This window comes from Haliaeetus albicilla, chromosome 12 (genome assembly GCF_947461875.1).
Source record: "Haliaeetus albicilla chromosome 12, bHalAlb1.1, whole genome shotgun sequence".
NCBI lineage: Eukaryota > Metazoa > Chordata > Aves > Accipitriformes > Accipitridae > Haliaeetus > Haliaeetus albicilla.
The window spans coordinates 8,121,087-8,133,896 of NC_091494.1; the positions used below are offsets into that span (position 1 = coordinate 8,121,087).

General features: G+C 39.0%; 1 protein-coding gene across 4 annotated transcripts in view; it reads right to left on the reverse strand.

The window, feature by feature from the left end:
• TMEM266 (transmembrane protein 266) overlaps positions 1–12,810 on the reverse strand; it is a 92,558-nt gene that overhangs the window by 67,346 nt on the left and 12,402 nt on the right. Inside the window, exon 1 of one of the 4 annotated variants that reach the window (XM_069797896.1) lies at positions 8,927–9,161. The exons of the other annotated variants lie outside the window; for them this stretch is intronic. The gene's annotated coding sequence lies outside the window, so the exon portion shown is untranslated. Of the gene's footprint in view, positions 1–8,926; positions 9,162–12,810 lie in introns of those variants that run through there. 4 annotated transcript variants of the gene reach the window in all.

Sequence of the window (12,810 nt, forward strand, 5' to 3'; positions counted from 1 at the left end):
GATGGCAACCTTTGGGTATTCCACCCACCACCCCAGCGGAAATTTTTCCCTACAGCCCTTTCCACACCTATCCCACTCAGTGTTCAGTAGACAAAAAAGCATCATTTCTCATGGTCTCATCTGAGGGAATTAGTTAACAGTTCCAGGGTTTTGCTGGTTGTTTTTTTTTTTCTTCCACTTCTTGGAATGGAGACCAGACAGCACACAGTGCATTCTGAGTTGCCATGTGAGTATGAGCAATGCCCATTTTGTGAGAGTACAGCAATTCTATTTGTTCTGTGGTGTGTTTTCAAGGTGAGATGGCTGTAGAAGGAACAGTTTCACAGGTTAAACAGAATTAGTTTAAAAATGTGATACAACAAAAAGGAAAGAATTGTCCCAAAAAGTTTCTAGTGCAAGTTTTGGAGTGGTATAAAAACCAGAAACATTAACTGGATTAAATGACTGACATACTGCCTTGTATTTACCAAGAGGACAGTGCAATCTGATGGGAAGCATATGTCTGCATCTGGTTTTCTGTATAGAGTCAAGTTTGTAGACTAGTCACCCAGCTTAAAATGTGTGGGATCACAGTTCAAATCTAAGCAAAGCTGACTCAGCTCTTCACCCCTTTGCAGTAGATGAAGGAAGCTGCAACCCAGCTTACTGAGCACTTTCTGAGGCAAGACCTTTGAAGTGCTTAAAAAGTGCTGTACTTGCCTTCCAAGCCCTTCAGCTTTCCTCTGTTCTTTGCACAGGCATTACACATGCCAGTGTTCCTGAAAACTCTTGCAAGGCACTCTCTGCTTGATTTCTTTCACCCCCTCTGTGGGGGCACCGGCAAGCAACTGCTTCAGGGTTCGTGGGTTATGCTCAGAACCATGCAGGTTGAGAAGTGAGGTCGTGCGCTATAGTTGAGCAAAGGTTCACACTGCTGCCCTTGCCCAACACACATCCTGCCCGAGTTAATTTGTTAATGTTTAGATAAACCTTCTATTGTCAGTCACCACACCTTGGCTGTAGCTTGCTAATAAGAAGATAAAGTCCAGCTTAAACAACACAAAGCATAGAACACAGTTTGGAATACATGTTAAAGCATAGCACATGTGTGTACATACACTCTAAGCTAAAAGAAAAAAAATGAAAAAAAAACCAACCCCCAAGAGCAAGCTTTACAAAAAAAAAAATCTGTACTCCACTTGAGCATGAAAAACATGACTTTTAGCATTGGTTTAAGCACAGTCTTACAAAATATGTGCCACAATGTAGTGGACCCAACTGGGGGTGGGGAGTAGGAAGATGGTTTAATTTAAGCCTTTTGCACCAAAGTCTCTACTAACTTGTACCCTGTTTAGCTGAGCTGAAGTCAAGAACACATGGTTTGGAGCGGTTTGTTGCATTTGCTCGCTTTCTGAGGAGTATTACCATGAAGCTGTAAGCTCCTGTACAAAATGCAGACACTAACTGAAACATCTGAGCTTATGTACTTGCAAGTAGCTACAAAACCAAGTTCTGACACATTCTTCTAACAAAAGATTCTTCCACACAGCCCCCAAGAGCAACTTAGACGCATGGAGAGGCTCCTAGTTTGCATTCAAAGTAAATGCAACAGGCCACACTTGAGGAAACACTACTGTTAGCTACAATGCAAGGTTTTAGGTATTCCTGCCCAGTTTCTGCTCCTTCTTCTGGCCATGCCATAGCCATGCACCTGCACATGGGCCATTACTGTGAGCTGGACCAGGAAACTGATTTGGCATTTCAATCAATAACAACAAAAAATGATCTTTCTTTCCCTGCACTTTTTTTTTTTAAAAAAAAGCAGGATGGCTCCTCTGATATAGGTCACAGTACAGCTCCAAAAATAGTTGACAGCAAAATGGAGAGGGTAGGGCAGTGCACTGTGGGCACAGCCATAGAAAAACCACAGTGGAGAAATACTTAAGATCAGAAATAACTCAAAGATGATGTGTTGAGCCCTGGCCATTGGCAATATTCAGTTGAAGTAAGCACCCAACGCTTAACAGATTAGGGAAAGGGTGGAAATGAAAACGGCTTCTGTGTGGGTTTTTTCTCCTTCTGTATCATGCTGGAGCTTTTTACTCTGAATCTAGTACACATCAGGAAATGGCCTTTTGGTTCCTTTGTGCAAAACAGTTATGTACTTATTTCAGTCTATAAATTAAAATTCTTATACAGTCTAAAGCTCAAATGTAAGTGATGGCTATTAAGGTTCCTACTGGGCAATTCTAAGGACGTCATGGAGCTATCCAGAAAAAAACAGAGGGAAGAGGAAAAGAGGGAATAATTTGAAATAGAGGAGCAGGGGAAATACCTAACCAGACATTACCCCAGAAGCTTCCAAAGAGAAAGGGGAAGTGTGATTTAAGGGTAGCTACATTTAGCTCTTGTGAACTAGACTAGCCAAAGTTCTTTTGTGATTAACACCACTGATATCACCCTGAGGATCAGCATGAACATGACATGATCACTCATCTCTACTAGTGCAAGTCACATTTCTCCAAGAACTGAAACTAGGCTCCCTAGGATCATAACCTGACAGTTCTGACAACCTGCTTTTATTTTAACCTCTCTGAGAATTTTAATCAGCTCCACACATCTGCCTTTAGAAAGTTTTATTGGTCCTGTATGTCAAAAGCATTGCCTTCAGAAGTCCAGCAACCTGCACTTCTGAAGGGAAAACCCTGAAAATCTCCTACAGCAGAGGTCCCAGCACTTCCTTCACTTCAGGTTGAACAAAATTGTTTTTTCTTTTTTCCCCTGTAATAGGTGAACAGATTCATTGTGATAAATTAAAATTTATTTTGATTAAACTGATCCTCCCTAATCCCATTTTTATTTAAGACAAGAGTTTGATAAAGTATTTCTTTATACGGCTTTGTATAGGTGGATAAGGAACACTTCCTTTATTTGTTTAAAAAATAAAACAATTAGATTTGTCAAAAGATTATGAATGCAGAGATGCCACACAGAAAACAAACAGCAAATTAACATCCTTAACAAGTCAAGTACATTTGATATATATTAACACTGCAGATTGCCAATTCCATTCATATCTTTAACATTCCGATGCAGTATCCAGAAAAGGAAAGAGGTACGAGAGAGAGCTTTTTATTTCAAAGGAGGGCCATTGAATTTTGCATCTTTTTTTTAATGGAGGCATTTAAAAACTTTACTGTAGATGCATCACATTAAAAAAACGGAAAAATCCCTCCATCACAGGAAAGGTATTTAGACTGGAAAAAAAAAAATCAGGCATTCAGAAATTAGGAAACGGCAGATTTGAACGTGCTCATGCAGCCATAATTCTATCCCCTTGTGGGATCATCCCGTATGCTGAAATTACACAGAATGCTGTCTGGGGGAAAAAAGAGCACGTAATCATGTAACTAAAAACTGTCTCATTATTCATAAGTGTAGCTCATACTTTCCAGAGAGAAGTTCAGACTGGCCAAAAAAAGAGAAAAGTGATCTTGTGCACAATCATAATAATCTCTCTGCAAATTGCATCATGATCATTGGTCAAATCTTGAACTTTTCAGTACTGCAAATTCGGACTACAGGACAACATTAGGTTGAAGAAAGCCTTTAGAGGAGAACTAGACCGATACAATTCCCAGGAGAGCCCAGTCAAGCCCACCCTATTCCAAGGAGCTTGCAGATGTGCAGCACATGGTACTTCCAGACAGAAACAAACAGGAGGAGCTGCTCTGTTTGGGATGGTTATGAAAAGACACCACTCATGCTCCTTCCCTCTGCTATCTCTCTTCACCTAGCAACTGGGGAGATATGGCAGTGGCTACGTAGCAGATCTACAAACAGGGTTCTGTGGTATGAAAACACTCCAGCATGAATATACTTTCAACACATACCAGTGCTGCCCTGACAGCTCCTTTGGGCTCTCATTCCAGTTCATGCTACACAGTGCATACTGGCACTGTTGAAATTCAGTTGTTCTGATACACTACCAACATTTTCCAGAAAAGACACATGTCCAGCAGGTACTGCAGCAATCCACAATGTAGCTAATTCTGAAGATGTCATGGGGCAAAGAAATGGTACTTCTCTGGACTGAGGGCCCTCTGCTTGCCAAATGTTAACACTCTATGGCAAATAAAGGGAGCAATATGGCATCCCAAAAATCTGGAAGAACTGAGTAACTATCAAGGTTACCCACATAGAAAGTTTGCTCTTAGCTCCTTAAGAACATGCATTCATTCAGCAAGACGACTACTCATTTGATCTCTTACTCTGGCATAACTCCAAGCTTGCCATTTACCTTACCATTTTGCAAACTGCCCCTATTTAGCTGTAATAAATTGACAATCCCAACAGTTGTTCTCTATAGCTTCCCCATGTGGTTAAAGTGGAAGAAAAAACCCCACACTACAGGGCTCTCGAGTCCAGAGAATGAACAAAAGAGAGCAATTGCATATTTAAAAGGTCTCTCTACAGATTTGCCTAGTCTTCAAAGTTTGGGCCTGCTTAAAAAGAAGGGAAGCCACATAAGCACGCTTGGTGTTTCACATGAGCATTAGGCACAAGGCTGCCAGCCTACACTATTTTACTGCATGTCTCAACATCTCCTGTTCTGCTTATGGCTCCAACTGCTGGAGATGGTACTTTCATTTGAGAAAAATTAAGGTCATATCTACACATACAAAGCAGCACCCACTTAGACCGGACATGGCTCCCAGGCAGATGATCTGTCTTTACAGCTCAGCACAAGGAAACTAACAGGGACCATGGGCTTGGATAAATAGCTCCAGCAGGATGCTGTGTTGATCCTGCTTCTGGGCTCACAGTTGGAAAGCTCAGTATTAGTTTGTGTTTGGAATGTGCCACTGCACATGTTGATAGGAACAAGCCTGGCATCAACAGCCCCACTGGACTGAAAACATCTGTTTTTTTTCCAGTCTGGGAAACTAAATGACTCTTGGCTCAGTCAGCACACGGTTAGAAGATCATATGGACAAATTTCATAACACAGGCTGAGATTTTTTTGTGCCACAAATTCTGGATCTAAAAAAAAAAGCCTCCAACCTCCCTTGGATTAAATATTAAATTTGAAACCCAAAGTTGGGTTTGTATTTGCTTGGCTAACAACAATTCCATTTCTGAATTTTACATGTTTGGGGATAAGTCTAACCTAGGTGAGTCATATTAAGCCAAATTATTACTATTGGAAGCAAATCAAGTACCAATTTCGTTTCAAAGAAGTTTGGGTTGCTTCTAGTTCTCTTTTTGTTACTCCCTGGAACTGCAGTGAAAAGCCACTAACCAGAGACTTGCAGCCATGTCTCTTGTTTTCAAGCCAAGCAGGATAGGTCCAGCCACTCTTTAGAATAGCAAAGAAAAAATACATGTACTTTTCAACATGTTAGAATGCATGGTTTTAGTTGTACATAGATACCTGGCAGGTTGTCTCTGATGAGATTTGAGTTAATCACACATGCGCTTAATTTTTGCAATCTGTTAATGGTTTTTGAGGTAAAAATACAAATCCTTTTGAATCCAACAGCAAAATTTATTTGGACAGAGATGGATTTTTACTCAGGCTTTTAACACTAGCGACAGAGAAACACAAATGCTTGAGTCAACCCTCAGTACAATGTAAGTCTCAATTCAGGAGGGTGACACTGTCAATCTGTCTTAGGGGACACTGCCTTAGTCATGTGAAAGTACTAGGGTCACCCCATCTGCCATGAAAATGGTTAAAACTCATTACATTTTAATTTCCATCCACAATATCTGCTGCTCATCTTACTTGGAGGTTAACCTTCTAATACAAGCTCGAGTATCTGCCCATACCCTTAGATTAATGCAACTTGAAGATTGCCTTTCAGCCATTAGACTTCAGCCTTAAGACTATTCCTCAAGCTATTAATTTTTATTTTCTTTAGAATCCTGCCTGGGCCTAATAGATTCTGGATTGAAACACCTTTAGAAAATTTTAGAAGTATTTGTCAACCAAAATACAAAAGATTCACAACATGACAATAAGAATGGGTGAAAGTACAGAGAAAACCTCATAAGAAATTCTTGGCATTTATTTAATCTCTTGGAGCTGAGGATTTCAATGCATCTTACCAATTATGGCTCTGTGAGGCCCATAAATATTGTATTTCTATATAAGTAGGAGACCAAGAAGAAAGTTCTTTAGACCAATTCTGTCTCTCACATAATCAGCAATATAGAATCAAAACAAACCTAAGTAGACTGGTACTAAATCCAGTCAAGCTATTAGACAAGTCAAAAACAGCATCTGGAAGTAAAGATTTCATTCTAAGGACCAACTATACTACAAATATATTTTTGAGAAATATCTATGTTTTGTCATTCCTGATAAGTTTTATGGGCAACCTTCCAGACAAAATGCAATAAATTTATATGAAGTTATGGCTTTACTGTGTATCTTAAAAGCAAGTATATAATAATTAGTCCACTGCTGTGAAATACATTGCTCTTCTCTCAAACAGTGCTATGCTTTGTAGTTTAGCTTTTGGAAACAAATAGCCCAGCTGTTTTGATTGCAAATTTACAAATAGTTGCAGTATTTCATCCTGGTGATGCATACAGGGTAAACCTCACTTGGCAAGAGCAGACAGCTAATAAAATTTTTGAATTCACGTCCTGTCTGTTACTTCAGAGGGCAGTTATTTCACACAGTGTATGTGGACACAACAGTTGTACTGTTTATGGCTGGGAAAATCTTTCCTGACCACTGGGAGCCTAAAATGCAAGATTTAATTGCCTATCATAGCATGCAGTATACTGATAGTCATTATTTTAATATACAGCTAGTGCATTTAACTGTATAACCCTGGCTCCCTCAACAGGTGATGGAATGCACTTACTACATACTATAGGCCCAGTTTCTGCTACAAAATACTGATAGTGAGGGACTCAGTCCAAGCTGAGTGAGAAAGCAGGCCCAGCCCTGACAGTCCTACATACAATCTGGAGGAAACAACCTGCCCAATGCAGCCATGTTAACTGGCCACTAATTTCCATATGTAGTAACCAAGTCCTGCACCTTCCCCCCTCACTTCTAATTGAGGTCTGGAAGACAACATCACAGAGGAGACACACATGGCCAGTGTATGGTTGGAGTCTGCCTAGACTGCTGTGAATTGCATAGGTAAGAGAACAATTCTTCCTGGACCTGGAAACAAGATGGGAAGTGCTTGCTTTTTGTCCTGCAGCAAAAAAGCAACTACAGTGCAAGGGCTAGCATAATTTTTTTTTTTAGAAGTATAAAGGGGAAAAAAAGGAGAAACTCAAACTGTCTCAGTAAAAGTTCATCTACTTGAAGATGTTCCTGCTTATTGCAGGGGAGTTGGACTAGGTGACCTTTAAAGGTCCTGTCCAACCCAAACCATTCTATGAAAAGCAGCACAGCAACAAAACACATGGAGAGAGAAGGAACACAATCTGGTTTGACACCTGCTGCAGCTAAATCCCAGGATATGGCCTGGTAAAGAATTTATACAGCAAAGAGCCAACACCCCCAAGGTCTGGTTCAATATAGGACTACAAATGATATATCTCATGAACAATTACACTTTTGCTTCCACCTCATATTGTGCATTTAAATTAGATATTTTTGAGCTTAAAAAAATAGTATGTTTATTTAAAAATAATAATTTCAGACACTGTCTGTACCTAAATATATGCTTTGGAACTTCAAAGCTCTAAATTTTCTACTTAGAAGAAACTACTAAAAAAATTATATTTTTTTTGGTGGAACTTTAAGGTAAGCATTAGGTTTTCAGAACTTTTTTACTAGAGGTAAATGATTCATTAGTTATTTTGTATGGAATACAAGAAGGATTACTGAGGTATGCAAGAGGAGCAGTTTCTGAAAATGTTGAAAAGCGTTTGCTCTGCACAGGCACGCAGAATTTTTCCAGCAGGATGAAGCTATTTGCTTATTCATATAAACATGTATTAAAATGCATTCGGCTACTGATCATGTAATACATGACACATGAAAAGTAAAAATGCTAAACTGATCTTTTTCCCCCTTCAAGAATACATAACTAACATCACCATCCCTGCCCAGTCATCTCTTAAACTCTGCAAGAACAGAGAGCACTGATACTCGTGTCACATCAGTAAATGGAGGGCACCAAAAGCTACTGAACAAATTCCAAAGAAGAGTGCAGGAATAGCCACCCATGAACTCCTTTTGTTTTAAAGTTGAGAACTGTCAGCTTGTGCTCTTCCACTGATAGCATCAGTATCACAGAGAAACTTGAGATTAAATTCTCAATTGCTAGGGGCTCACAAAGTTTACTCTTCACTAGGAAATTAATCGTACTGTGATTTAACACCATGAGCACAGAACCAGTTTTCCCTGTGACACTAACTTGGTGCTACTGCTAACATACTAAGAAATCCACATTGTAAAGCAACGAGGATGGCACTCTGGGATTCAGATTTTAAAAATCTATTTCCGTATTCCCTCACAGGCTTCTGTAACACACTTTGAATCAGGGCCTTAAAGACACATAGTAAAACAGAGCACCATCACAGTTGACCATGCTAATCAACTAAGACCCTAGCAGAACATTAGTGAGTGAGAGGTACTGAGCAGTAAGAACTTTGATATGTTGGAGGCAGATAAAATTCATGCTATGGTTCAAACAGAAGTGTTAACACTGTGATGCTGCTTCAGCCGTTTGGACTTTGGTGCCTGCATGCCACTTCAGGATTCACAGGACTAGACCATGACTTCCTGGACCACAGTTCTCCCTTCAAGGAGAGGGGAAGAGGGGAAGGAGGGAAAAAGGAAAAAAAAGAAAAAAGTACTTCCCCACCTTAGAGAAGTTTTGATCATAAACTTAAAGATGTGATAAGTGATAAGATAGAATGATAAAGGAAAGCAACTGATGAATCTCACAAAATTGCAGAGGAGCCTCACCTCAGAGCTGGTCTTCCTGAAGTAGCACCAAGAACTCCAGAGGTGCTTCACAGCCCAGTGAGGCTTCCGCTGTCACTGACAACACAGCAAGAAAGTACAGGAAACATTGCACAAACAGGGACCCACCTTCAGCTTCTCTAGCAATTCCAAAAGTAAACTTTTCAGTAATTGTTCTACTCAATACTTACCAAATCATAGCAAAATGGGAAGAAACAAATAGCATATAAAAACCTCACATGTATTTTCAACTAAAAGTCATGTATGTGAATTCCTAGGCTGCTCTTTAAATATAGAGCCATAGTTATTTATGGATGAAAAAAGTTGGGGAAATGAATTGAGAAAAGTTATTCTCATTTAAAATGCCTGGCACTAACTCTGAATCAGACCACAGTTACTTTTGCCTGTGTATTAAATAATTATAGCAAACTTGTATTAAAGGAGATACAATAATTTTCTGTGAACACTTATACCACACATGACAGTGTCTGCTGGAGAAATGCAGTAAAATGGACAGGTTTATGCAACAGACTCTGCTACCCTGGAGTTCAGCCCAGGGAATATATGAAGCAGAAAACAGGACAACCCAACCACACTGGCCCACAGAAAAATCTTTGTTATCCTTCAACATTCTGTGCTGTTGCTCCTAAGCATCCACCAGAGCAAGTTAGGGGCATTTTGCCTCTTTTGGCACCACAGAGACAGAAAAGCTTTGGCCACTACTGAATGAACCAACGTAGCAGTCATCCTGCCACCCTCCACAGCTCTATTTTAGCAGTACCTTATTTAGTACTTCCAAGTCCCATGACCCATATCCAATAAGGAGTTTCTGTCTAATACACTGATCAGATAAAAAGATGCTTTTCAAGCAATGGTTATGCAAGGGATCAATACTACAATGCAAGCCCCAAAACACTAAACAAATGCTAAGTTATAAATAAAACACATTCTTGCTCTTAAACCTGTAACATATACCAGCCACCAGCTTGAAACTGAACTGTCTGTTACAGCTGCAAACAAAGACTTTTGTTAAGATTTATCAAATTCACCTTTATTAAAACTGAAAAAACTTTACCAGAATAGTCATTAACATTTGCAGGAGGTAGGAAATTGAGAAAAATGTGTCCAAAGACAGACAGATGAGAGCAAGGAAGCTATATCTGTATTGGCTTCTAGATTAGAAACACAAAGATCTGGTCAGATTGTTGGAAATTTTTCAGAAATATTTTTACATCAACACTGCACTAACTCCTCCAACCCAATCACTACCTACTAAATAATTTATCAATCTCCAGCCAAAGACTCACCAGCACTTTCAATAAAATTTAAGCAAACTAATGAGTACACACTCACTAACTAAACCCAAAGTCCAAGACCACATAGCAAATAGGTGCCAGAGTCTGGATTAGAACTCACCTTTCTGACTTTTGGTCTGGCACTCGGTGAAAAATGCCACTTGCCAATAGAAAGAAAAGCCTCCAGTATTATAAGTGTAGGTTAGGTTGTTAGTTTTTTTTAAAATACATATATAAAACCTTCCAAAAATAAAATTAATTTTGTTTTAAAGTCTTGTTTGAATCAGAAATATAAAAATGCAAAATTAATACAAATTCTCCAATGAAACAAGAATATCTGCAAGGAATTAAGATTATACTGGCCTCAGGTCAGAGATTTACTCCACTTGACACTGTAAGAACAAGCAGTAGAAATGAGACAAACTGCTGCAAAGACCAATAAGTGGTTTAAAGAGGCAGTATCTTGTGACCATTCATTTCTAATCTTCATAGCTCCAAAACACTGGTCCTTCATAAAACTGTTATGCTCTTGTGTTGTCTTTCTCACTCTCAATAAACTGATTTCAAACATGATGTTGACAATTGACAGTTCATGACCTGCTGAGTTTACAACATTTGAAAAACACAAGATAGAAAGCTTTCAGATGGTATCAAGCATCTGCACTGGTTGAGAGTTGTCAAAGGCATCCACTGCAAACTTCACTGCGAGACTGAGATGGGAAAGATACCAAGATGACAATCAGAATTCTGTGATTTTTAAGGTCTTAGAAACGAACAGTCTTTCAGAACAAGAAAAACTGGCCCATGCTTTTTGTTATTCATATGCTACTTAGAGACACATTAGGTACTTTAGAAGGTGTTTTTTTAAAGTGACAAACCCTGCTCCAAAGTACTTAATCTAATTTAAGACAATGTTTGCAGCAACAAGATCAAACGGTTTTGAACAATTATATACTAAATAGCTTATACATATAGGCTGGTTTAACAGACCTATCATACGTATTGTGATACTGAATATATGATCTTTCAGGAAAAATTGAAGGATAGCAAGCATGAGAAACAGGGAATGCTTCAGGAGAAGAAAACGTCTGTCTTCAATCAAAGATTAAGAAGTTTTTGAAAAAATATTCCATTAATGCTTTTGGTTTTTTTAATCCACACTACTCTTCTTTAACATCTGGTAATAAAGAAACACTCTTCTATTAAGCACAACACAGACAGGTGTCCAAACCAAGAATAAGGAACTTCAGAGAATACTCAGAGAGAAGCAGTGTTAGCTAGCATCCAAAGGCTAGAAAAATAATCTGCCAAGTACAGGCAGGCCAAAACACTGTGCACCCTCACCCAAGAGCAGAACACTTCTGACTCCTATGGGACTAAGACAATCAATGAGTTTGGATCAGTTCAGGCAGCTGTACACTTTTAAAGCATTTTACCACTAACGTGTGCGCTGTTGCAGATGGCAGAGCAAGCACACATTTATAGGGCAGAACTAATTTCTCCTACTTTCAACAAGAGCATACCCCATTTCAAAAGTCCCAAGAAATACCCATGCTATAGTGCAATACATAATTGTAACATGCATCAAACTTTCACCCATATAAGAAGCCAACCCATTTGTTTTCCATTAAATTACTAAGCCTCCCTTTGTTCTTATAAAAAGAAAAAAAAAGGTAAAACATGAGCCATAAAAATTAAAAACACACACACATTTTTTTCCCCTCTCTGCTTTTAGAGGAAATGGCTTACTGAAAGAAAAGATTGCTTTACTCTTTCCAGGCCAATAGTTTTCCTCTTTGGATTAGAGAGAAGGATTATAGCAGCTCATGCTGAGCTAGCACTGCTGCAGCTGGACTTTGATACTAGTTGCCAGGCTGCCTAGTTTAAAGCTAACTCAGGTATAGCTGTACAAACTGCAGTCTGCAATGCAGCAGCAAATTAACTATTTAACTCAAACCAAAATCCTTTTTCCCTACTTACTGAAAAACAGCAGCTGACAAACTATGGATTTGGTATTCTTTCCCACGCAATAAGATTTGCTGCAAGTATCTAAAAATAAACTTCATGCTGACAGCCCAAGGAACCAATCAATGAAAGTTCAAGAGCTGCATTTTACAGTCCAGATGTTCTCAAACTGTGCTCCATCAACAACTTAAAGATGGTTGGTCACATTATGCTCACTTTTCTCCCCGCTTTACTGTACCAGTTTATGTCCAAAAGATGAAAAGTACATCTACAATTCTTAAAATATTTCTCCTTAAACTTTCTCTCCTTTTGCTACAGTTAGCAGAAAAATATCACAGCAAATCAATGGGATGAGAGGTTGTCCAAGAGACAACTTGGTGTAAAGCATGAATCAAACTTGAACCTCTGCAGCAGGATGACCTTAATAAGCAATGAACACATGAAAATTACAGGATCTAGATGTACATACATATACTCTAGATAATGACAAAAACTCCACAAGGCAAACATGCTTTTCCTAACCTGACCTACACACTTTTTCAGCGGATATGGTGTCAAAACTTGTGCAAAAGATCTTACTTGCTTATTTAAGGAAAAACCTGATAGGATTTTCTAGGCAAATGGATT